The sequence below is a fragment of the Lepidothrix coronata genome, unplaced genomic scaffold (assembly GCF_001604755.1).
Source record: "Lepidothrix coronata isolate B3197 unplaced genomic scaffold, Lepidothrix_coronata-1.0 Scaffold18, whole genome shotgun sequence".
Lineage (NCBI taxonomy): Eukaryota > Metazoa > Chordata > Aves > Passeriformes > Pipridae > Lepidothrix > Lepidothrix coronata.
In genome coordinates, this window is record NW_016690198.1 from 5638022 (window position 1) to 5665873 (window position 27852).

At 37.4% G+C, this 27852-nt stretch overlaps 1 long non-coding RNA gene across 3 annotated transcripts; it reads right to left on the bottom strand.

The window, feature by feature from the left end:
* Nucleotides 1-679: 679 nt before the first annotated feature.
* Nucleotides 680-27234, bottom strand: LOC108493606. 3 transcript variants are annotated; one of them, XR_001873536.1, is made up of 3 exons: nt 27152-27234; nt 10836-11018; nt 680-724 (listed from the first exon to the last, which is right to left on the bottom strand). It is a non-coding gene; the product is annotated as an uncharacterized LOC108493606 (long non-coding RNA). The 3 variants fall into 3 exon arrangements; XR_001873534.1 differs by lacking the exon at nt 680-724 and adding an exon at nt 8125-8217; XR_001873535.1 differs by lacking the exons at nt 680-724; nt 27152-27234 and adding exons at nt 8125-8217; nt 20464-20599.
* Nucleotides 27235-27852: the final 618 nt, after the last annotated feature.

Here is a 27852-nt window from a genome sequence, read left to right on the forward strand (position 1 = left end):
AGTGCATGGACATTTATTTTAACTCTGCACAAGAGCACTGGCTCCTGGCTCTGAGTAACCAAGGATGAGACGCTGCACAGCAGCAAGCTGACACTAACTAGCACTCAACAGAGTGCCAGGAATCATTCAGCACAGGGACAAGATAACAATTTGGCCTGATGCACTGTATTTTGGGAACATTTCAGTGCCTGCTTCCCACTGTCTCACAGGCACAAGACACTACAGATCATCTGTTCCTACCTAAGGTTGATAATGAGCCAGTACTATAAAGCAGGATTGGTTGTACTTTGCCTGTGTGCTAGCCAGGTTCTGTTACAGGGATGAGTAATCACCAATTAAGATGCATGATAAAATTTCTTTCTGCCTCTGCTCGGCATGAATACTCACGGATGTCAGGCATCAAACATCCATTCCTGGTGATAAGCAAAGTTTGCCCACACAAGCCAAATAATATTTGGATTTTGCTCTATTGGCTTCCTTCCCCATTTTCTTTCTTGTTCTGATGCAATTGAAAAAGAGGCTTGTTCACAATGGAGATGCATTTTTGGGGTGTTCCTGTACAGCTAGTACAGAGGACCTTTAAGTACCTTTATTAAGCATAGTGAGACATGGCTACTGAAATCCAGAAGGATGAAGAGTCACAGACCTAAATTCTCCAAGTAAATACCACTTGGATAATGCTTCAGAACATGCAGGGAGCTGGAGTTAGGAGATCAGAAGCAACCTGGAGAAAATACAAAGATGGTGGCAGATGAAAGAGGAGAATGAGAATGGTGTCTTCATCTGTGAGTCAGGTGGAAAGCAGAGAATGTGTGAGGAACATGGAGTTCCTCCCTTATTTTTTCAGAGGAATCTGGCTTAAAGACTTATATTTGCAAAGCAATATCTATTTGGCTCATTGCCTCAATGCCTTTAGGGCAAAAGTACCAGTCTTCTTGTGGGCTCCTGTTTCTTGGGACTCAAAAAAGGTAAAACAATGATCCAAGCTGCATGTGCTCAGCCCAGTTTGGGAAGCAGAGATGTGACCCAATATATTCTATATTTGAGAACTGAAGCTATCAAGAAGTACTTTTTCTGGGAGATACATATTAGCTTATGCCAGAAAATGTTTTTATCTTATTCATAGTATCAAAAATAATTGACTTGTTATGACTCGAGGGCACTAATTTAAAATCTCTACCAATTCATAAGCATTTTTTAGACTTAAATCTGTCGTGTTTAAACCACAGGAAAAGGAGGCAGATCTGAATGAGTAGGAGTTCTTCATTCTTCAATGGAGATTACAGTGTCACCTACCAGAGACACAGGTTAGAAGCTGCACTAAACACCAGACACAGGAAAGAGTGCATATTTTATAAAAAAAAATCTGCATCCTACCAATTAATTCATTCTGTGTTTTCACTAGAGTCTGTGTAAAAAAGAATTATTACAAGTGGCATTGTTTAAATTTAAAGATTTTTTGCCTGTTTTAAAGTATTTTCACTCTCTATGGGGAGAAGTACTTCTCAGTTCTCCACTGCACCCACGTGCAGAACACTTGGCCTTGTTGAACTTCATGAGGTTCGCACAAGCCCACCTCTCAAGGCTGTTGAGGTCTCTCTGAATGGCATCCCTTCCTTCCAGACTATTGACCTCTACTTGGTGTCATCTTCAAACATTCCGAGCAAGCACTCAGTTCCACTGTTCATGGCACAAAAAACAGATGCTAAACAGCATCAGTGCCTATACCAAACCCTGAGGAATGCCACTCATCAATGGTCTCCACTCAGACATGGGGCTGTTGACTGCAACTCTTTGAGCGAGACCTTCTAGCCAATTCCTTTTCCACTGAGTGGTCTACAAATCAAATCCATGTCTCTTCAGTTTAGAGACAAGAATGTCATGCAGGACAGTGTCAAACGCTCTGCCCGAGTACAGGGAGATGACCTCAGTTACTCTTCCCTCATACCGTTTCTGTAACCCCATTGCCAAAGGTCACCAACTTAGTTAAACCCCATTGGCTGTAACCAATCACCTTATTTTCCACAGGCCTTATTATAGTTCCCAGGAGGATCTACTGCATGATTTTGCCTGGCGCTGAGCCAAGACTGACTGGCTGGTAGTTCCCTGGGTCTTTGTTATTTCTCTTTTTAACAATGGGGTTTATATTTCACCTTTTCCAGTTAGTGGAACTGACCATATATAGCATATAGGACTATATATGACTTCTCAAAGCTTTTTTGTTATATCTTGACCTTCATTTCATCCATATCCTTCTCTACAATGCCTAAAACTATCATTAAGGTGGAATCTCAACTTTTTGACGATTCAGTAATTGACTTGCTGCCTCAGATGCTGCTCTGTTCCTGAAAAACAGCTAAATTGCACTATTTATAAATGTATAGCTATTTGTGTCAAATGAGTTGATTTCATCGGAAATTAGCAGTCTGTCCAACCTGAGATTGTTTACCAAAGTAATCTAAAATTCAGTAAAATGACAGTAAATCAATCCCTGAGGCTTAAATCTGCTATTTTTTAGGGTACTGCCCCAACAGCAGGGACTTAGAGTATGTTTGTGGCAATGCACAGGCTGGTGCTTAAAATTTATGACACCTCAGCACTATACTGAGGGGTCACCACCACCACCACCAATTCAGTAAAACTGACATTCTTAGCAATTTCAAGTTGCTGTGAGCTGTCAGACTGTAAATGTCTACACAAGCTTTAAAGACACTCATTCATATTTTCTTTGCCTAAACTGGCAAAAAAAGAAACCATTGTTCCAAATATGTTCTCTTATAAACCTTGAGATGGAATTAAGTGATTTTTCAATCAGTTTTAATAAATTTGTTGTCCTATCCACCATTCCTTCTGAATTGCTGCCTTGTGATGAAGGCAAACTGCAGGCAACATTTATCACCGAATCTTAATCCCTTCAATTCAGAATGCAGTGAGATACACACAAGGGTTTGACCAAGTAAAATTCTGCATCACCTTTAAAGAGTCCACTGAAAGTACAGAGAGCTACTGAAAAAAAAACAAAAAGCACAAACTAACAAAAACACCCAACCAACCAACCAACAAACAGACAAACAAACCCCCCAAAACACAAAAAGCTAATGAAATTCATAAAGGTAATCTCTCCTTATCCACAAAGCCAGTCAGCTAATTTTAAAAGGCTGTTCTTAGTTAAACACGACTTCCCTGTTGCAAATCCATACTGACTGACTTCAGTCACTTCCTCATCCTTCCAATGTTTAGAAATAGTTTCCCAGCTTAGTTGCTCCATCAGCTACTGTTATAATGTACACAGAGAAAACTCACCCTGCGTCTTGTGAAATTTATGATGAAGCTGCAAGTGAGTTTTCAAGGAAATATTTTGAGTCTGTGATTTTGCTACCAGCATATAACATCAAAAGTCTGGTACCGGTATAAATACAAACAATAAAAAAATTTATAAGTCAACATCATGTCCAGATCTGAAAAGAATGTGAACTTAAACATAACACAGAAAAACTGATGCAAAATCAATATTTAATATGTAACCCTGTACAGATATCTTGAAAGTCCTATTCTCCTTCATGAGACTTACTTAAGCTTAAGTAATTAAATCAAAACACATTTAACACATTCACATATTTTTAAAATTTCCTGTAGATCCTATACAATTTCACCACATTACTTCTATGTGGAGCTCAATAATCAGCATTTGTTAAAATGGTAATTTCCTGTTTACTACAGCTTTAGTTGCTTATGAGGATGGTGCAGATAATCACACAAAGGGCTTGGAGTGTAGTGGTATATCAGACAAAAGAGTAGTACTGGCCTACCTTAATGGCATAGTTAGTGTGATGAGCTTCAAAAAGGTGGAGATTTTGCCAAACCTTTAGGATAAATGTACTTTAAGATTAATTTTGAATTCTTCAGTGTGGAGGAACATCAGAGTGACTGGGAGAGATTCAGAGCCTGGAGAGACTTATATGGAGCCTGAAGAAGCTAACAATCCATGGACTTTCATGTTATTCCCCAGTTTTATACCATGTTTAATGAACCCTCATGCATGTTTTTGTATTGATCCCCTTGGTTTGTATTGCCCCGAACATGTCTGTACTTGCCTTTAAGTTTTCCTGCCAAAAGTTGTTTACCACCTTGTCCTCCCCTGCTTTCCCGCTCATCCCACACTGATTGACTGATGGGTGCCGCAGTGCGGAGTGAGCTCCCATTGGTCCCCTTCCCCTAGATACTCCCAGATTCCTCCCACCTTTCCCTCATTCCCCAATCCCGTATTTCTCTGACATGTCAATCCCATACTTCACCCTGGTTTCCAGACCTCTCCTCATCCAAACCCTATGTAAGTCCTTGTTCCCCTCAATAAACTGGCCATTGCACCCTGACCTTCTACCATGTCAGAGCCCTCTGTGCAGTGTCACGTCCCTATTCCTTTCTCCTCCGGGCCGTGGCACTTCAGTAATCCACACTTGTCCCTCCAATACCAGTCTCAAAATATGTTCTCAAAATATGTTCTCAAAAATAAACACAAAATTCTAATTGTTGTTCTTTGCATATGACAGAATAGTTTGCATAATTATCCTTCAGGATGATCATTTATCTCTCATTTGAGATGTTAGAAGCAAATATAAAAAAGTTTTATTATTATTAAGCAGTGTTGGGTTTTATTCTTACCAAAGGTTTCTTGTATGAATTATTTGTAATTGTAATTGTAAGAACAGTCAAGTGCGAGAGCAGCGCGTTCACTATCTAACCTGTGTTATTAATACAGTGGTTTAAAGTGATAAATTTTACTGCATTAATTCAAAAAGTAATGAGTGAAATAAAATCATATTATGCAATAGTTTTAAACAATACATAAATAACTGAACAACTTAAGAGATGTGCCAAGGGTCTGACCAAGTAAAAGTCTGTGTCACCTTTAAAGTCTTGAAAGCACAGAGATCTAATGAAAAAAAAAACAAACAAAAAAAACCCCCAAAAAAACAGCAAAACAAAACCCCAAAAAAGATGCTGAAATTCATTGAAAAAATTTATTTCCTTGTGGTCTTTTCCAAGAACTTTTCCTTGTGGTCTTTTCCACTTTAATTAACCTAAAAGTGGTACTGTAAAACAATGATGTCAGAGAGTCTCTGCACTGTTGTTTGCTTGAGTTATGTTTTCGGAGGTTTTCCTGGGTTAATGATCTGTTGTAAGGAAACAAAATATCTGCGCAAAGGACCAACATAGCAACACAATCTTTTCAGGTATTCTCAACACAAATCACAAACTACTCTTTCATGTTGTTGACCTGTTCCAAGTAGGTATTTCATAAGCTAGAGGTCCCCAGGCAGCTAAAGATTTACTTTTACAGACTGAACAGCTTTAAAGTTATCAACCCTGTTGTCCAAAGTCAGCAGATAGAGCCTTTGGTAAAACAGCATGTCTTCCAAAACATTTTTTAAAAAGCATTGCAAGTACAAAATTATTAAAGCAACCCAGTATGTTCAGAGGTTGATCTAAGTTTGCCAGCAAAAGCTTCTCTCTTTCTTAACATCACCTGGGCTAAGGAAGCAAAAATTACAGTGCTTCAGGATGAGAAACCCTTTGTTCTTCACTGTGAGCTTTACAAGTGTTTTTGTCTTATCCTCTCTAGTTTCAGTGAAATGTTGAGGCTCAGGTAGGTTGGAATGGATGATACAGCAAGGAGAACAAACCCAATGTTTTGAAAAGGTATAAGGATAACCTGAGCAATAGAAATAATAATATGACTAGTAACTTGTTTAAAATAGTTTTGTTTGTTTGACTTGGCTGCCAGGAGGTAAATCACTACCTATTTAGTTTTTATTTTGTTTTGGTTAGTTTTTCAACAATCAGTGAAGATGGCAAGATGGTATAGCTCATCACAACCATTTAAAATTCAAATTTCACCAATATAAAGAGAAATATTCTGCACAGACTAAATCTCAGAATAATACTGGAAAATTCTTGTAGAGTATAGCCCAGCTTAACCACTGATTTTCTGAAAGAAATAATGAACTTCAAGTTATGATGGCCTTCTAAGCTTTTTCTCCAGCACTCTTTTAATTGATAATTACTTTAACAAAATAAATAACATGTAAGATAAAACATTAAAAAAAATCCAAATCATTTCAGGATAGATTGAAATTAAAAATTTCCATTTTTACTATAAAAAATAATACGTTTAAATTTGCAAGGTACTGATCCAAAGTGACCTCTTCAAAGGCTCCCTAACATTAAATTTAGTCAGGGTTTGAACCCACGTTATTTCCAGTTTACCTAAAACAAACACAATGAAGCATAAAATGTATAATGTAGTTATAATGAAGAAAAACAACGGTAGTCTATTTGTGTAATAGAAACAGAATTGAAACTAGATAAAGGAACAAGGAAAAAATAATACCCTACATCTCATTGTGTGCACAAAGTGCTCCTTTCACCTGCAAAGAGTAGGTTTCAGGTTGTTTTGTTTCTTTTAACATCAGTGATATATTTTTGCTGCCTTGATAAAAAATCTGCTCAATGCTTGCCTAATGACAAGTCTATAAAATATCACAGTTTCCACTTTCCTAGAGATAGTTGATCTCTGCTGAGTTTGCAATGTGCATAAATCCAGTGCACACAGCAAAATCCAGTATATTTCAGATTTTCATAGCTTCTTTATTTGCCTTTTCTGCCTACACAAAAATGTTTTTTCTTCACAGCACCTGGGAAATTTTCTCACTTTACTAACAGCCAACTAAACTGGACAAACAACATAATGTTAGTTTCCCACTCACTTTGGACTAGAATATGGCATTAACTTCACGACAGAGACTGTATTTTTCAGGTACTCTCACTACTTCAACTATTACCACCTTTGTTATGCACGCTATGTGTAAAGTAAAAAGTAATTTTCATTAAAGTGAAGGAAGAGGAAGGAGTACTGGACTGCTGTCAGGTATTGGTATAACTTCTTCTCCTACTTCAAATGAATCATAACTAGGAAGTTCTGGTCCTACTGTCAGACACAGTCATTGTGATTATATCTGGAAATTGTTGCATGGAGTTTTGAGTATTATTATAACTTAAAATACTCAACGCCAAAATACATTAGCAGAAAATACAACAAAGTCTTTTAGTTTTTGCTGAAGCTGAAAGTTTGTTGCAAATTAATGTAATGCAAAAGAGAGAAGGAAGCTTCATAGCTGAGATGACTAAATGATGCTTGAATGATTGGATTCAATGTAAACTACAGCAACCATTTGTGCAATTCTACCAAAACAGCACAATCTTTTTGCTTTGTAACAAGCAAGTTATACCTGTGTAACAAGCAAGTTATACCACACTTTATACCTGTGGTCACTAAATGCATGCAGGACTTGTGCTTTCACAACTGAAAGCATTTCATCTGATGAAAAAAAATTCCCCCCAAAATAAAATTAAATGGGTGTTTTTCTTTTCAATACAGCTGAAAATCAAGTAGAAAACTTCCAGACTTTGTTTTGTCTGTGCTTCAGTTTTCCATTTGGTTACTGAAATCCTCATCTATAATAGAGGAATTATATCATTACAAATACTCGTGACATGACACAGCAGTTTATGAAAAAAAGAATAATTTTATCTTCAGTTAAGGTCAGAACATTATGCTTTAATCTGCCCTTTGAAATAAAAGGATGCTGATTTTGGCTGGGTAAAAGTAAATTTTCTTCACAGCAGCTCGTAGTGGGCTATGTTTTGGATTTGTGCTGGAAAGTGAACTTGATCATACAGAGGTGTTTTTGTTATCGCTGAGTAGTGCTTGCACAGCATAAAGGTCTTTTCTGCCTCTCATGTTGCCACATTGGAAAAGGGGCTGGAGGTGTATGGGAAGTTGCACGGGAAACAGTTTGGAGAGCTGATCCCAGCTGACCCAAGGGACATTCCGTACAACTCATTGTGCTCAGCACATAAAACTGGAGAAAGAAGAAGGAGAAAGTGGGGGGAAGTTTTGAGTGATGGTGTTTGTCTTCTCAAAATAACATTAAGCATGATGGAGCCCAGCTGTCCTGGAGAAGGCTGAACACCTCTCTGACCATGGGAAGTGGTGAATTAATTTCTCGTCTTATTTTCTTTTTCCTTTACCTGCTAAACTGTCTTTATCTCAAACCAAGAGTTCTCTCACTTTCACTCTTCTGATTCTGTCCCTCATTCTATCAGGGGAAAGTGAGCAAGTGGCTGTGTGGTACTTGGTTGACAGCTGCACTTAAACTACAACAAAGGGAAAAATGAAGCATTGGTTAACTGAGAGGTATGCATTGCATGTCTACAGTATAACTCACATAAAAGATCCAAAACTGGAAGTCTGTTTTCTGGTCTAGTGCACTCTACTGTGTGGCCTAAAGTCCTAATGTCATCAACATTCATATCTTCTGAACTGTTTTTCAACTAATCTTCTAACAGTGTGCACCTTTGCAAGAAGTCAAGGCACTCAGAGATGACAGATAGAGGTAGATAGATAGATTAGATAGATAGATAGATAGATAGATAGATAGATAGATAGATAGATAGATAGATAGATAGATAGATGATGGATGGATCGATAGATAGATAGATAGATAGGTAGATAGACATATATAAAACACTGTAGGAACATAACCACATGGTAGGGCAGGACAACATCACTTCTGTAACAATGTGATTAAAAGAATATACCATCTCTTATTGTCTTGGAGCTTAATAAAATTTAGATAGCAAAGCTATTTTTTACTTTTCTTAATGAATGACTGAGGCTTAGCCATATTTGAGGATGCTTCTGACCACAATACCTATGATTAATGCAGTGGATATGAAGTGGTATCCATTAGCTCCTTTTTTTTCTCTGTCAGTTTTGGTTTTATCCTAGACTTCAGGATGTTCCGCATTCTACATCCTTTGATGACAATGAGAATTTTGATTTTGACTGTAATGGGGTTGCATCTGAAATTATCAGGCTATTTTAATTATTTCTCAATCAGTGAGACTGAATTTATAGAATCATAGAATCATTAAGATCAGAAAAGACCTCCAAGATCATCAAGTCCAACCTTTGACTGAAACCACCTTGTCATCTAGATCACAGCAATAAGTGCCACGTTCCATCAATTCTTGAACACTTCAAGGGATAGTGACTCCACCACTTCATTTGGCAGCCCATTCCAATTCTTAAGCACCCTTTCGGTAAAGAAATTCTTTCCAATGTTCAACCTGAACTTCCCAGGTTCAGGGAAATTGGCCTCAACAGATTGAGGCCATTTCTTCTCATCCTGTCACCTGTTACCTGGGAAAAGAGGCTGACTCCTACTTGGCTATGACCTTTTTTCAGGTAGCTGTAGAGGGCAATAAGGTCTCTCCTGAGTCTTCTTTTCTCCAGTCTAAACAATCCCAGCTCCCTCAGCTGCTCCTCATAAGACCTGTGCTTCAGACCCTTCACCAGCCCTATTGCCCTTCTCTGGACACACTCCAGCACCTCAATATCTTGTAGTGAAGGGCTCAGAACTCTACCCAGTATTTGAGGTGCAGCCTCACCAATGCCAAGTACGGAGGGAACAATCCTGGTCCTGATGACCACATTATTGCTGACACAAGCAAGGATGCCATTGGTCTTCTTGGGCACTTGATCATTCACTGGCTCATGTTCAACTGCTGTCAACCAGCACCCCCAGGTCATTTTCCTCTGGACCACGTTTTCAGCTACTCTGCCCCCAGCCTGTAGCTCTGCATGGGGTTGTTGTGACCTAAGTGCAAAACCTGGCACTTTGCTTTATTGAACTTCATACAATTGGCCTCATCCCATTGATCCAACCTATACAAATCAAAGTCTCTGTCCAGATCAAAGGACTGTCTATTTATAGGCTCTCTTCCCAGTTTCCTTCAAACGTATGTCTTTAAATAAGAGACTTATTTATGTGTTGCTGACTCATGCTTTCAAAATGCAGTGAGTTAGTAAAATTTTCTAAAGAAATTATCCAAGTGCAAAATATAGTTAACTTCTGCTAAGCGCATTATGAATAGGGCTTCAGGGTGGGGAAATAAATTCTTTCCAAGGACTTGAGTCATTAAGCTGAGCATGTTCAATACTTAAGCGTACATTTCTAGTAACAATATTCATTTTGTTGGGAAATTCTCACTAATTTGTGGATCATCTTTGCACAAAAAGCAGCCACACTGCAAATTGTAAGTGCTCGTAAATATTGCTCAACTGCAAACAAAGCTCTCACAAGGAAAAAATAGTATAAGTTGTCAAATTCTGACTTTTAAAATTTTTTAAATTAATAGAGTTTTTGAAGCTGTCTCCTGCAGGAAAAGTCATACACCCAAATCAGCTCCTATTCTTGGTAACTCCCTCAGTTTATATAGCGGGCATGACAGATGACTAGATTTAACTCTTGGTTTTGTGAAATAATATGGATGCATTTTATTCATGAGTATGTGCACTAGTCAGGAAAATACCCAGGAAAAGGAGATTGCCTTTCTTTCTGGATTACCTGCAGATGTACTGGGCCTGTGGGCAGCTTGTCCTTCCACTTCTTAGGCACTATCTGTCCAAGTCCTTAGGAGACCTTCACAGATAATATCTTAGAGCAGCCAATTCTACACTTTAAGTCTGGAAAGGTGTTAGATCCACAAACATCATGATTTACACCGTAAGTCTGGCCACATTTGCCATCCCAGGTGCACAAATAGTGTGGGTTACACTGTAAGTCTGGGAGCATTCAACAAGATTCCAGATTTGCAAATGGTGAAATTTGTTGATTACTGTGACAGAATAAGGTTCAGAAAAATGCTGCTGATAAATACACTGATATCAGAAAGCATAAGCAATAGTATTACTGCAGGATAAAGCTTACCTGATAGGTGTTCCTATGGGGAAGAGATGGGTACAGCCCTTTGTCCAAGGATGCAAAAGTGGAGTCTCCTCTGATTCCAGTCCCCTCTTTGGTTATATTCATATTATTTTCTTTGAGGATGAGGAAAAGATAAAATTTCACTTGATGTCATTCATGATCAGGTGGAGTTTGAGTGACTTAGATCTGTATGTAAAACATGTACAGGTTTTAATTCATTAGCATAGGCAGACACTTGAAAAGTAAAATGTATTGTCAAGTTAATGATTCATAGTTCAACTTTCAGTTATCATTTGGGTCATTCCTTTGTCTTAGTTCCTCTAACATGCACTGTTCTAAAAAGAGCGTGACCATAACAGCTCCATGCTGTTCTGTTCTTTGTTTCATGACTCTTTTAGGGCAGCACACGAAGCTAACTCAGTGTTCCTACTCCTAAGGTGTGCACACAGGTTGTCCCTGGTGAATTATTGCCAATAAAGGTGCTTCTACGTTGAGCTTTGTCTCTCCACAGCACATTTTTTCAGCACAACAGGGTAAAAAGAAAAAATCAAGATGTGACAACATACCTGTTAAGTATAGATGGCTGAAAGAACGTCTTTGTGAAAACTTCCTGTATGAGGTAGTTAAATATTACATTTTTCCATTTTTAAACAAAAAAAACCAAACAAAACCCAAAATGAAACAAACAAAAAAAACCCCAACCAAAAAAAACCCAATGAAAAACCCAAAACTAAACCAAACAAAAAAAATTGGGTTACATTTATCTTTATTAGCTTCTCTGCTAAATCTCTGATGCTCAGGAGAAGCATCCTGAGGCAAAAATGTCATATTCTAAAAATCACTCTTCAATTCAGGAAAATCAAAGCCTATGAGATATAAACATTTACCACAATAAAAATGTAATCCATGTTGCTTGTTTGCCCTGGAAAATCATTTGCATTTTATTCTCTTATTTCTAAGTCAGAGAAAACAGCAAACAGCTGACAGTGTGTGGGATGTGACTGGAATCATATTATAACAGAGAAATACGAGATAATGTATGAGAAAAATACAATATGTTTACTTTCTATCTCTTTTTTTTTACTTTCTAACCTTTTTAAGGGGACAAATTCTGAAATATTAAATACATTTTAGTTCCCTACCTGCTGAAGTTAATTCAGGTAAATAGTAAAATCAGATTGTTGAACCTTAGTTATGTGCTTTTTGGATCTGAAGGAAGTCAGGGAATCTCATTAATGTAGAACTCTGTCCTTGAGATGTGATATGACAAAAATGAGCTAGACTCTTAGATTACTTGCAAACTAAGTCTGATTTGCTGTTACTTTACCAAAGCAATTTTGTTCTTATTACATTAATGGATGCAACTTTGCAAACTCGGTGAGGTCTTGAGTACATGTGATGTGCACGATGGAGCCAATGATCGGAATTCAATAATTTGAGACACTTCAAAATCAGAAGGTTAAAGCAATACATTCAGTTGTTCATTTACGTTCAACCTGTTTCCTTTAAGGATGGAATCTTCATCAGCTACTCTTTTTATGTAAAAATGCCACTGCTATCAAAGGCATTTGTCCTCTCTTCTTATCTAATACTGGATAACGCTGAGTGAGGTAATTACAAATTCAATAAAATTTTAAGGGCAATTACACTCTTCACAAGAGGCTCAAGTTCTTATGAATCTTAAATAACTGCAAAATCATTCTTAAAGACTAAATTTTTATACCATCATTATTCTTAAAATGGCAAATGTTGGACAAAAACTCCAGAAATATATCTCTGCACAGCACTCAGTCTTCCAGAACAGAACTTCATGCTGGCAGCATGTCAGTTTCCTACCCAATATTTTGTACTTGTTAGATGGCTGTTAGAAGCCATTACCAAGGTTTTGTCTAAAGTAGTTCTTTGGAAAAAATAATCCTCTATAAAAAAATGGCAAATATTGAAATAAATAAACCCTGGAAGATATTTTCTAATGCCATAATCTAAATAACAGACATGGTTCTAATTTCAGTTGTTAAATACTGAAAATAGTTTTCACTAAAACTCAGAAAAAAAAGAAAGCAACCTCTTTTTCTTACAAAAAATTCTGCAAGACACTTTGCTTTGGTTTTGTTCATAAGTTCTGGACACAACACCATTTTTTCAGCTCCACTATAGAGACAATTTTTAACTTGAACCTGACTCTTGAATTGTCTGATGTAGGCTAGACACAACTCTTCTATAATTTTATGTTTGTTGGAGTTTGCTAGTGTTAAGTCTTACTTATTACTTTTATATTTTTATTCTTTGCTAGTCTCTTTAAAAGACTTTATTTTCCTTTGCATATTACCAATGCTTTTATTAACAATGTCAATGAAGTTTTTGAAAGGAGATGTTACCTGAGACCATATTGGAGAAGAGGTGCAATTTAAAAGTATGTTATAGAAGAGTTACCTATGAAAAAAGAGCAAGGGATTCTTGATCAATTTATTGGAATAAAGAAATAAAGAAATATTAAAATATGTTAAATGGACAAAAATAAGGACAAAATATTTCTAATACATGGCAGAGAGCTTGCCTATTGTTATGATCTGGTTATTAAAATTGCTAGAAATGCTTCTGTCTGAATTAAGGTACAAACGAGACCAAATGCCAAAACCAAGTTTTATTTATTGGTAAATGTGAGACAGAGAAAGATAGACAGAAAAATAGGAAAAGGGGGAGAGCAGGAAGGGAGGGGTAGAAGAAAGAAAGTGACAGAGAGATTAAAATAGAAAAAGTAGCCCAGCAGTGTCCCATCAGTCCGATTCTTCTGGTCTTGGTGGTGAGGGTTTCCCAAAAACATAGAGTCCAATGGATTAATATATGTTCAGGAGATGTCAGGCACCTCCCCTTTGAGGGGGGAAGCTTTGCAGTCTCTTGTAACAGATTTATTTCCTCACTTGGATCACATGCAGTCTTCTGGTGGTGGAAGGCCTCGGGAATGAACTAGGGAGATGCTTTGGGTATCTTTGATGGTTTATGATCCCTTCTCAACTATCTTTCATATGATGTCCCATGTGTACGTGGTCTTCCCAGGGCGGCAGGGGTTACTGCTTTGGTTTGGTGTGGAGAGATTTTACCATCACACACTTGAAACCCTTCTCTCTTGTCACCCCTTGTCCCCAGTTTGGGCTGATTCTTAACATCGATACATTCTTCTTTCTAAGCCGTGTGTAGTTCTCCTCAGACTCGAGATGATTAGACAATAGTCTTATCTGAAGTCTCCAGTCACAGTCGAAATTCCAGTCAGGAGGTATTGGGAGGAGATGGGTGCTTCAGTGGCCACAGACAGACTGTGCTTCCTTGCAGTTTGACAAAAAGTCTTTCTATGATTTTGACAATGTTTAAGACATTATCGACACTTTAGTCCATCACATATGTGTGCCTGCACACACGTGCATGTATGTGAGCATACATGTATGTACACATCTGTGACTTAAGGTGAAAGTGTCCCAGTGAGAGGGAAAACCTTTTCTTCAGTTGGAATGGTAATTAAAAATCAATAAGAAATGAAGGAAAAAATAACAGAGAGCCACAGCTGGGATCAGTGGATGTAAATGAGGGTCAGCTCCATGAAAATAAATAGCTGTATGAGTCAAATGTCTACATGGAATCAAACCACCAATCAGTTACAAACCAAAAGTGATATAACTATGGTTAGCAAAACATTGAATTTGGGTTAACATGCCCCAGGATTGGCAGGGACCACTACCTTGAGAGTCCTAAACTGGATCCTCTTGTAGTTCACGTGCAAACATGAAAGAAAGGACATAGAATCATAAATGATATAATAGTTTAGTTTGGAAAAGACCTTTCAAGTTCATATGGTACAACCCTCTTTCAATAAGTAGGAACACCTTCAACTAGATCAAGATGTCACCAGGGACACCATCTCTACACACTGTTTTACTCTATTTCTTCCACAGTTCAAGCCAATGAAAGGAACAGTAGCAATGGGCCTTTGACCAACAAAGAAAAACCCTTCCAGCCAAATCTACTCATCTTTTTAGGAGTCTGACTTAAAGTCTTCCTAAATCATGGGGAAATGTAGCTACCACTGACTTTTGTCAACACAAACACAAACTTCTGCCTGAGACAAATTTACTTCAACTGTACTTTTGCCACATTGCGTTTTGAATTAATACAAACTTTGCTGACCAAAGTACACACTGCACCAAAACTTTCAAACTGATTATCTGAGATGATTAGGAGCAGCCAAATTTTGTACAGAAAATTCCATCAAGAATTCCTTTATTATGCAAAATAGAGAGAGAAATCTCATCTCATATGTGTGATCTATTTGATCAAGCAATGAAGTTTTAATGTTGAATATTCACAAAATCTGCAATGTAATTTATTTTATTTTATTTTACCTACTGGTCCACATTCTGCTGCATAAGGCCGAGATTCAAGAACAAAATGCCAACTCTCTAAATACTGCTGTGAAAAGCGAGTGACGCAGTTTTTCTGTAAGGGCAGGGATGTTCTAAGAGTAGAGAAAGAATACATGACCATATTTTTGGAAAGACTAATATAATTGTCACCATAGGATTTAGTCTAAATCTAGTACATTCCCCGAGGCTAGCAAAAAAATGAAAATACAAGCTTCCTGCCATTAAAAACCTAACCACTCTTTGAAGAGTTCAGTTAACTGAAGTCTCTCTTTACAAGTGTTACACTGTTGAAACAGCTAAGAATATCTTAGTGCTGCGTTTCATGTTGAAAGGAATTCAAACGAGGTACCAGACCAACCTCCTAGATAAATGGGCTTTTTGTCACCTTCTTTTATGTCACTTAGCAGTGAACTATCATTTCAATATTGTATATAATTCAGGTCATATCCCTTTGAAGTTTTATTTGCCTTCATTTTCTCCCTGAATATTTTAATTAATAAAGAAAAATTCACACCTTAATGAGTAGTCCAGATGACTCATGTTAGGATGGCAAAGAAAGAAGCTGTTCTACAATACATTACTTCACATGACAAAAGATCTTGTAGATGATCTAGAGGAATATGGTCTAACAGACAAAACCCCTGGATAGCTACATCAAGTTCAGTGATTACTTTCAATAAAGGCAAAGATATGAACACCAGGAAGGTGGAAGAACTGTTTAAACAAACTTATCAAAAGAGCAAAGTCATATACTACTCTAACTACAAATAGATCAGATAACTGTAAGAAAAACATTTCAAATTGCTAAAATTCAGAATGTCCTTGGAACAGAAATATGTAGGAAAGGAATGAAAAGACCTTGAAGGTTTACAGACTGAATTAACTTGTTGGCTGTAACTACTGATGGGGGTCTCATGATAGACAATGAATGAATTTTCTGTTTCAGTAGGTACTTCCTCATGCTTCCTTTTTTTTTTTTTTAAATGGTTTCTGAGATATTTTTAATGTAGAGTCGAATCCGTATTTAGTTCCTTGACTGGGTCTGTAAGCAGAATACTATACAAGTAACCCGTCCTCCTCATGCTATGACATCACTATTCCAGATAATGAGGCACTGAGAAACAGAATATAGATTGCTGTGGCTTGGAGAGTGTATAGGAAGGATATACATCAAAGTAGGACTAATGTGACACTATCATCAGCATGTTTTCTTCAAATAGATGTTTATTTTGGTACACTTTTGCAAAAAGACAACTATGAACTAACTGAAATGAGTGGTGATATAAATACAGAGATGAATTAAAGTTTGTTTTTCTAGACTAAAGTGAATAGATGACACATACATTACAGAACAGATTTTAGTAAAATAAGGTGACTAAATAGTTCACTGCTAATAGTACCTACTGTATAGAAAACATAAAATGTCTGGGGTGAGCATCACTAGGAAACCGGTAATTTTTATATAAAATCTCATTCCCAAGCTACCCGACTGAAATTTGGTTGTGCCAAGATGGACAAATATGCCACCAAGTGTGGTCGTGGAAATCTCATAAATAGGTAAGTCTTTCAGACATCTCAGGATGCATCAAAAGTTACACTACAGCGTGCACTGTCAAGTAGTTAAGTCACTAAATTTTTCACAAGCGTGAATCACTGTTGCTTAGATTTTGTACATTGACTTTTAAAGCCGGTCAATGTTACTGGTGATGGATGAAGTTTGGCACGGAGAAGATGTAGTCTTTAGCGGAAACATTGCTAGAAAACTGTATAAAATCAATACATATATTCTAAAAGTTATGGTCCCCCACTCAGTTGTGCACTGAACTTTAACTGATGGGAATCAAACACTGGTCTTCACCAACAGATGATGCACAGTAAGTTTCTCAAGCATGAGATCACTAATTGCCAATTTATTCTTATTTGTAAGGAAAACATTATATATTTTGAGACAGAGATGTATTTTCCTATTTTAGTCCATTAAGCTTGTTATATACTCACAAACAGAATTTGCTGGAGCTGTGTCAAATGATTGAAGTGGTGTTGCAACAGGGGTGGCAAAGAGGAAAGAACTCTCCCCCTCCACTCTGCACTCTTTAGACCACAGGTAGTGGTCCAGTTTGGGAGAGTAATAAAAGAGAAACATCAAGCAAACTGACTAAGCTCTGCAGAAGGGCATCATGTTCGTCAGAGCTGGAGCCTTGAGGAGAGTCTGGAGCACTAGGGCAAGTTCAGCCTAAAAGTAATTATGGGTAGAAAAAGGCTGACTTCCTGTATATATTACATCATGACAGTTGCACAAAAAAAATCAATATTGGGCCTTGCAACTGAAAAGAAATTGACAAAATGTGGTTTTGTGCATGTTCAATCAATACAAAACAATAAATTACTGAAGTCTTTTAAAATTTTCCCCTTTTCCAAACAGTTTAATGTTCCATTTCTATAATGATTGGATGATATCAAACTCATTCTTTTGTTCTCTTGTTTTATGAACACACTGATATCAGCTATTTCTTCTAAGTTTGATTGTCTTATCAATTCACACTAATTTAACTGATTTTCAGTTCAATAATAAGTTGAAAAAAATAAAGGATGGACAAAATTGTTTATTGCATTTTGTGAGGCTATTGTCTCTTTAAGTGCACCCTGTAATAGTTTTTGTTTTGATACAAATAAATCTGTTAAAAAGTCACTGAAGTGAAATAAATCTCTGCTATGGAGACGTATTGTTTGAGATTATGTTAAATTTTTTACCCTCTCTGGCCCCAACATACCAGGAGATGTAGTAATCATTCTATATAAACACAGTTAAAATGGTTAAATGTAAGTTGTTCTTAAAGAAAAAAAAAAAAAGAAAGAAAAAAAAGGAAAAAAAAAAGGAAAGAAAAAAGAAAAAAAAGAAAAAAATTAGCTAATCAGATTATTCTTCTCCTCTGTTTCTTCAAATTTTAAGTCAGGAATCCATTATTTTTATGGATCATCCGATGAAAATTCAATTTTTGAAATAAAAACAGGAAATAGGAAAAATATGTCACAAATATCAGCTTAGGAGACTAAGAGAAGTTGGGCCAATAGCTACTGTCATGGGTTAAGATTGACTCCCCCTGAGACTCTGGGGCTCAGAGGTGATTGGGTACCAGAGCAGTGTTCCCTGGAGAGCAAATCACCACTCCTCTTGTTCACTTCTGCTAAAAATCATATATATACAGCCACTGGAAGCTGCTGGCATATCTCACTGTTGGTGTCTGCTGTGTGTAGGTGTAGAAGGCCAGGGGGTGGCTGAGCTTCTTCTTCCCCCCTCCGGGGGGGGAGAGTGGAGCCCTGTGGCCCCCCAGCTCTGCCTAGGCCAGAGTTAGAGACAGCATTGGAGGGAGTGCATGTTTGTGAGGGACGCGACTCACAAACAACTGAAATAAAAATAATAGCAGTATTTTCCACAAAATTTCAGTAGAAGATCAGTGGATTTTATATGAAGTGTATCCTTCAAGACTGTCTTCTAGTTCCGTTTCCTCTGAAAGGGACCAGGTTCATGCACTCAAGGCTGTGTTAAAATGCACAACAACGTGTAAAAGAGTTATCAGAAAATTGTTTAGGCAGGTGTATTCCTAATCAAATTACAATCTTAATGCATATGACTCACTCTTCTTGAAGCCAGTAGGATTATTTTTGTGTTTAAAACCATATATAAATCTTGTACTTTATTAGCCCTAGGCTTTATTTTATAAAGCTTCACAGGCAATTAATGACAAAAACTGAGTTATAACTAGGAACAATAATGAATGCCTTAAGAGCTACATTACAAAAAAAAAGAAATGCAAATTCTATCAGCACTCAGTATTTATTACGTGGGACATTTCTTCCATTTGTCTTTCCAATCTTGTCCAAACTGTTATTTTCTCATAAACTTTGACTTAGGTCATTAAACATATTTCTAATCCCGCTGGGACTTTTTCCTTCATGCACTTTTTCAAAGAAACCTGAATACATTATTAGGCTGATCTCCTATCAGCTGCTGATAAGGCCTGGCCTTCTGTCAACAGTGGAAAGAAAATTATTAAAAACCCTAACAGGAAACCTGTGATTCACTGTTTTTATGCCTGAAATCACACAGGGAAAAAATAGCAAATAGTGGCAAATTTCTGTCCAAGGTTGGATGTTTGCAACTTCAACACTTCCTAGATAGAAGGAAAATGCCATCTCTTTCCCCAGGCTGAGCAAAATGTTACACTACAGAGAAAGAAATGTTTATTTGTCATAACATTCCTCTTCCTTACCCAGACTGTCTTACCCAGAAAGTCATAGATGAAAGACATAAATTTCGGTTTTAGTATTCGATAATGAATTGTGTTTTAATGTGAAACACAAAATGTCCTTTGTATATTTCTAAAAACTACCTCTTGCAGACTGATATATTTCTTCTCTCAGTAAATGTCTCCATTCTTGAAGATGAAAGATACAAAAGCTAAAAATACAGATTTGTTTTTATAAACCTTCTTTTAAATAATGACATACAATTATTAAAATATCTACCTAGATAGCTTGTACAATAGTCTTTTTAAGTTGAAATACTGTCAATAAAATATATGCACGTCTCTCAAGGAGATATTTAGCACTTTCGTTTTAGGCACATGGTGTAAGGACTTAAAATATACAGTTGCCTGTCTCAAAGCAGTGTCAAGGCTGCAGAGGGAACTTGCCATAAGATAAACCACCACAGTGGGAACTTCAGATAAGCACAGAAGGAAGGAATTTGCAACAGGAATGTGCTAATTCCAAGCCTGAGGGAGGTAAGGTCTGGTTAGCACATCCTGGTTAATGCACCTGGACAAAAATTCCAATTGTGGCAAGCTGCGGGAAAGGAAGCAACTGCTGTTACACATTGAACCCAAACTATGTGAACATTGGAGACCACCCCATGGATACCTGGAACTTGGACTCTATAAAGGTAGTACCACCAGAAGAATGACCTGGGGACCCTCACTACCCAGAAGCCCAGGGTGAAGAAGGACCAAGGGAATGCCACTGGATCTGTGGGTGGTGATTATCATCTGCTTGATCTCTTTCTCCTTCTTTCTCTGTCTCTCTCTGTCTGTCTCTGTCTCTCTCTCTCTCCCTCTCTCCCTCACAAACTTTTTCCTATTTCTTTCTATCTCTCTACCAGACATTTACTGTTACATAAAATCCATGTTATTCACTTTGGCATATGGTCTCACTTGCACCTTAATTCAGACAGAGGCATCTCTCCATAATCAGATCATAACACATGGAAACATCTATAAAAAATGAGGACACCTTTTCAGTAGTGTAGTAATCATCATATAGCTCTGCCTAGAGCAAAGTTTTGAGTCCAGAGGGTGGATGTGCCAAGAGTCAGAAACATTTGTTACTTCACTTTTGCCCTGATTTGAAGTTCTGATGCGAATAAAAGACATATCATGCAACTGAGCATGGGAAAATTGAGACATCTAAGGATTCCCCACTGCATATGTGTTCCAGCTGTGCCAAGGGTGAGCTAACACCTTACTACAATGGAGCCGATGGAATGTTATCATATTGATCATGCTGCCACCGCTACTGCTAAACAGGTTTTGGAGTAAGTGCTCTTTTAACTTCTACTAATAGCAGTTTCTCCTGCCCAACTGAAATACTCACAAATGGTGAGAAAAAATAGATTTTTTAATCTAAAATAGCTATATAACCCAATTTAATAACCTGAAAACAAACTCTAAAAAAAACCTAAAAATTCAGTTTTGAAGGAGCAAAACGATCCTTCGGGTGCTATTTCAGTTGTATATGGTTCATACCAAGCTCAGCTTAAGATCATTGTGTTAAGGTGGCAAGATCAAGACCATCAGCGCAATACGGGTTGTTTTTATTATATTCAGGAGAACCCTTAAGTTTTTCATAGCAGTTAAAATTGTAATATCATGCATTAATTCATGAACACCATTGTTCAAAGTTTTCCAAAGCATCGGCAAAGTGTTTTTAAAATATCCTGATGTAACTTTACTAAAGTTGGAAGATGAAAGACCAAACTCAGGAAAACTCTCCTTTTTTTTCCTGGCATGTTCATGCATGGACATTAATACTGCTGTCCTCAAAGATATTTTGAAATTTATTCCAATTACTCAACCCACATTTGAGATATCTGTGGAATTCTTGGAGGTAAAAGACTGATTGTCTAATGGAATTCTTTTTTCTAATCTACAAGTAAAAAATGTGAATGTACTTCATTAGCTACTGCTCAATGAATGTCATTATATTTCAAGAACTTTGATTCTACATATGACAAAACAATATTAAATATTCATATACACACAAAAAAGGAAGAGATGACACAGGTCCCCAGCACTTGTTAGTGTAGTTCTGACATCACACCACATATATACATGAATTAATGCATATTTTTGGTTACTATAAACTGATATCTAAATGAAGAAAATATTAATTCTGCTCATAGAAGTAGCACTTTCAGGAAGGAAAAGAAAAAACAGAAATGCTCTACAAACAAAGTACAAAAATGAGAAACTAATCAATTCTTTAAAATATAAGACACTGTATATAATTTAGCTTATAGAAAGGTGGTCATGGTCTCCTCCACTAACATTGTTCACATATGTGATGTTTCTTTTATCTGTGGAGTTAAAAATTTTAAAAAAATCCAAGTTGAGCAGGTTAATTACGATTAATTTACACAGGTCCAGTTTTAAGTTTTCAGAAGGGAAAAAAAACAGCATAAGTAGTAGGCAACTAATTTCAATATCACCTTGTCTTTTCTGCTACTCTTTTCCATCTAGTCAAGAAACCTCATGTAGGTATGATGCAGTTTCATTGGCATATAGTTGTAGAGAGAAAATTAAATTTCCGTTACAGTAACCTTGATAGCAAGATGAGATCAAGCAAAAACATCACAGAATCAGAGAATATGTCAAGTTGGAAGGGACCCACAAGGATCATGGAGTTCAACTCCTGGCCCTGCACAGGATCATCCCCAAGAGTCACACCATGTGCCTGAGAGTATCATCCAAAACTTCTTGAACTCTGTCAGGCTTGGTGCTGTGACAACTTCCCTGAGGAGCCTGTTCCAGTGCCCAACCACCCTCTGGGTAAAAGAACCTTTTTCTAATACCCAGCCTAAATGTCCCCAGACAAAACTTCAGGCCATTCCCTCAGGTCCTGTCACTGGTCAGCACAGGGAAGAGATCAGTGCCTGCCCCTCCTCTTCCCCTCACAAGGACATTGTAGACTGCAATAAGGTTTCCCCTCAGTCTCCTCCAGGCTGAACAGGTCAAGCAACCTGAGATGCTCCTCATACAGCTTCCCCTCAAGGCCCTTCACCATCTTCATAGCCCCTCCTTTGAACACCCTCTAGTAGCTCTAGATCCTTCTTATATTGTGGTGCCCAAAAATGCACACAATATTCAAGGTGAGACTGCCCCAGTGCAGAGCAGAGTGGAACAATCCCCTCCATCAACCCGCTAGCGATGCTTTGCCTGATGTCCCACAGGACACAGTTGGCCCTTCTGGCTGCCAGGGCACTGCTGACTCATATTCAACTTGCCATTGACCAGGACCCCCAGGTCCCTTTCCATGGCACTGCTTTCCAGCATCTCATTCTCCAGTCTGTACAGATGTCCAGAGTTGCCCCATCCCAGATGCAGCATCTGACATTTCCATTGTTGACCTTCATACAGTTGGTAATTGCCCAGCCCTCTCATCTGTCAAGGTCTCTCTGCAGGGCCTGTCTGCCTTCGAGGGAGTCAACAGCTCCTCCCAGTTTTGTGTCACTTGCAAACTTGCTTAATATTCCTTCCTTGGTCCTGTATCTAAGTCATTTATGAAGATGTTCAAGAGCACAGGGCCTAAGATGGAACCCTGTGGAATCCCACTAGTGACAGTATGGTTTTTCCCCATTCACTATTCCCCTCTGTGCTCGACCCATGAGGCAGTGGCTCACCCACCAGATGATGTGTTTATCTAGGTGTGTTCTGGCCATTTTGTTCAGAAGGATCCTGTGAGAGACAGTATTGAAAGCTTTACTGAAATCCAAAAAGATTACATCAACTGGCTTCCCTTGATCAGCTAGGTGGGTGTCACATGAAAAAGGGCAGAAAAGATGAATTTTCTGTTCAATCTGTATTAATTTATTTTTTTGCTATCAGCATCCCCTACGAGATCAGAGCCTTTTAATGTCCAGAAGAGTCTGTTAGCATCTCACCTAGTGAGACCCTTCACTTAACAGATTCACCAACATGGACAGGATATTTGATACCTTTTCATATAAGGACTACACCAAATAGCAGTAGAAAAACCCCTCAGTAGGTTTTTCCTAGGAGTTATTTCACTGTTGGCAAAACTGTCAGCACTTAAAAACAGACTCACTCTAACAGTTCACAAAATAACATTTATTAATAGAAATTTGTGGTTATTTATGGGGTTCGCTTTGTCTGGAATAGTGTCTAACTGCAAAAACCCACACTTAAACTATGTAGCAATAATAATAATAATGCAAAACATAGGCACACAGGCTAAAGCAAAAAGCAACTTACAAATAAGTAAGAAAACTTACAAAGAATAAGTAAAGCAAAAACTTAAGCACCCACCCTAAAACAAAAGAACTACCAAAGAATAAGTAAAAATTTTAAAGTACTCTGGAGCAAAAGTAAAATTAGTATTTATGTATAAAGCAATTGCTTTATACCTTTTTTATACCTTTTTCTTTAGGCAGCTTGAATGGCTATAGTCAGTAAACCAATTTTGGGTTGATAGACAGATGAAATAGGCCCACGGATTGGCTTCCCAAGTTCCTGGTAACAAGGATTTTCATGAGAAAAGGCCATGTTATTTCCATATCACTTCTTCCTTCATTTTAATCCTTTTATCAGTTTCTAGGAATGTTTCCCCAGGTTTTCCAGGAAACCATCAGGAGCGTTTTTGTTCTTTCGTGTGGCCTTATCTATCGCCTTACAGTTGATGACCTTGTCATAAAAGGAAATCAGGTTTGATAAGCAGGACTTTCCTCTCATGAAGCTGTGCTGGCTGTGACCAGTGACTGTGTTGGCTTGCAGATATTTTTCAATACTTCCCAGAATAATCTTCCCATAACTTTACCAGGCCCTGAAGTGAGACTGACAGGCCTGTAATTTCCAGGGTCCTCTTTCTTGCCCTTCTTGAACATTCACCTGCTGCTAGTCAGCTGTCTACCACATGATTCAAAAGACTAAAATAACTAGCATTTGGTTATTTTCATTCCCTGTTAAACTAGAGCAGCTAATATTTTCTTTTCAGGAAAATGGCCAAAAAGCCATTAAACTCAAACACCAGTGAGACCCAAATGCTTGAAGCCACTTCAGACCAGAAAAACAGCAATTCAAAGCAAAATAAAAGCAGGACCTTTCTAGAAATATCTGAGAGGAAACCAGAGAGACACAGTTCTAGAGAGGTTAATCATCTGTTGCTCAGGCAGCTACACGCTTTAGCTGAATGCATTATTGTAAATTCCATTCCCGTCTGACTGTCTGAAATATACATTGTCTGCAAAAATGCCAAATGATGTGAGCTGAACTATCCCCACAAAAAATTAGTGTTCTGATTAATAAACTGCATTTCTAAAATACAGTTTTATCTAAATCTTAATCTGAAATTTCTGTCAGAAATCTAATCTATCCTCTCACAAAATTCTCTACTGAAACAATACATTTCAAAGTTTTGGCTTATTAGTCCTTTACAGAACAACTTTCCTATGCTAAAAGCAACTGCAATACTGAACTAGCACATGTTCGTTTACATGCCTGTGCTAATAGTGTGAAAAGAAAAATCAAAATAACAAGCCAGACTAAAAGGAGAGGAAACTTCTATAAAAATTAGTTTATAGAGAGAGTTCAGCTTTCAGAGTAGAAATAGCAGTAGTAGAAACTGCTTGGTATAAATACCTACTCATGTTATGAAATTATTTCATAGTGATTCTGTGATGGCAAGTTGACATTGAGATGAATAAGTTTGTTGCCTTAAGTATCCATTTTAAGAATATTCCTCTAATAGCTAATTTCAGTGCTAGAGGAGATAAAGGCTTTTTTACTACTCATTAACAAATGCTGAGGAAATTTCTGTTTCTTCTCATCTAGGTCTGATGCTACAACTACATTCTCCAGCAAATTCTGTCTAAAATAATTGTGACAGTTTATGATCTGATTCTTCTCCTGGAAGGATTAATGAAATGAAAGAGTCAGGCATCATAGAGTTTGGGGAATAAAGGTGATGAATAGGCATTTTTGAACAGAGCGGAGTCACTTATGGTTTTTCAACATCTATTTTATAACCCACAGGGGGAAATTATTCTAGCTTGAGTATCTAAAATTTTTGAAGCAAAACTAGTAGGGGAAAGACTGATGCACTATGTAAGAAACTGAAATAACTATGTCCGCTGTCATGCAACAGCTCTTTAGAAGACAGAATGACCCCTGAGAAAACTTATAAATTAGGAGGTGGGTATTATTGGCTAGAGTGCTTTCTGACAACTAAACACTGTCTGTCATGGTCTTTAAAGAGGTTATAAGTATTTTTGTCTGTTGAATTTTTGTAGCCTATCCTAAAAAAAGAGAATAAATATAGGATTTTTTCAGAAGATAAAATTTTATATTGAATTTTTTCCAACTAATCTGTAATCAAGACCAGAATCAGTTTTCCACTGAAGACGACTTTTTCAGTATAAAGCATCAGAAGAGAAAAAATTCCACAGTATGTTTCATTCTCATTAATTTAGTTTAATATTTTTGAATTATTCCATTAATATCTCAAATTTTAATTAAAAAAAACCCCTGTAAATATATATGGTTTGTTTACAAGATTCTTAGAGGCAGAGAGAGAGGGGAAAATCCAGTTTCTAATGGCCAACATGAGCTCGAAGTTTAGTTTTAGCAAGTTAGCATAGAGACAAAGGCAACATGCTGGAGACTATAGAAAGTGCAAGAAAGAATTATGGCAAATTGACAAAAATGACTGATATGGTTTGAAGCTGGGTCCCTGCCAAGTCTCCAAACCTTACCACAAGAAGTTCTTCCCCCGCCCCAAACCTCAGGGAGAAGGGGAAAAAAAACAACCAAGAAAACCGAAATGAGAGACAGCTAAAGCAATATATATAAATATATTTACACTTATATTACAGTTATATATAATTGAAATATATATATACAATTTCACAAGGAAAAGGGAAAGGGGGGGGAAGGGACAAAAGGAACAAAACCAAAATAAAATATATATATACCGATCAATAGCTCAAGATCTAGCAACTAAAAGAATTAGCAAAGAATATCTTACTACTCTCCTTGGGACAACAGAGAGTCAAGCTGGAATAATCACCGGCAACCTCCATCTCCCAAGGTCGACAAGGCCTTACTAGGCCTCACTCCCCAACATGGCAGACTCAACAGCAGGGAACCTGCACCTCCAAGCCGCCGGAAGGAAAGAGACCTCCTTTCTTCTTATAGTCTGGCTTACGTAAAAATCGTAGGGAATACTGGGTAAATCTGGACCCTTCCTTGGTTACAAACTGGTCACCAAGGAAGGCCTAGACCAAACTACCACAGTGACATAGTTATACATTGACTTGACTAATACAGTAAATATGCAGACAAATTTCATGACAAACATGTGAGTTTAGGAAGCAGTAAAATATTCTCTGGAATAGTGTGTGTTAAACTTATCTACCATGAGGAACATATGAGGAAGAAAAAAGGCCCAGAGGTGAAAGAGGTGCTCTGGGGTTCTACCTTTCAATGAAACAGCCTCGGGTCCTGGTCATGTTGAACTTCTAGATGAAATTACACAGACAAAATCCAAATTTCCTTCAGGAAGTTTCAGAACTCGTAACTTAAATAAAAAAAGAAAGCTGAAAAATTACAGTCTTACCTAGGCTTTGTCTCAGTATAGCAAGCACTGGAAGCAATTCATGAAATAGCATATGTGAATGACAGCATCAAACTTAGGCTTTCTTTAAAGCACAAAGCACAATATAAAGACCCTCCAAATTCTCACAAGATACATATATATAGTTATGATAGGTGACAAGTGCCTGTGCTATCTGCTCCAGAATTTTTTATTTTCCAGGTTGTTGTCTCTTAATTTTTCACATATAGTAACAACTATAGCTATGTATATGCTATGCATTTAAACTGACTCCAGACTTTCTTTTCTATATTTTTGACATGAAATTACTAAGGTTGTTTCTGCATGTAAGAGGGCAAAACTAGTGAGGAAAAAAAAAAGAAAAAGGAGAAAAGGATAAGTTTCTAGCCTGGTCTTCTAAACTGTTCCTACAATACTGTGATATTTGCTTCACGTGTCACAAAAACTTTACCTAGAAAGCAATGCTTGTGCACATGAGAAATGTTGGTCTACCAAATCCTGTGCAACATCACTGTAGAGCTTCTGATAGAAGTGATCAGCACTGTCTTGCAGCACTGAAGTTCTAGCCCTACACAACTTCTAGCCATTGTATTTAGGAGCTCTTTGGCACAGTCAGCCAGTCTGGTGGACACGTGGAGGTACGTAAACATGTGGGCAATTTCAGCTTCTGAGCTGCCTCCACTGTACTCATTTAGCATGTATAC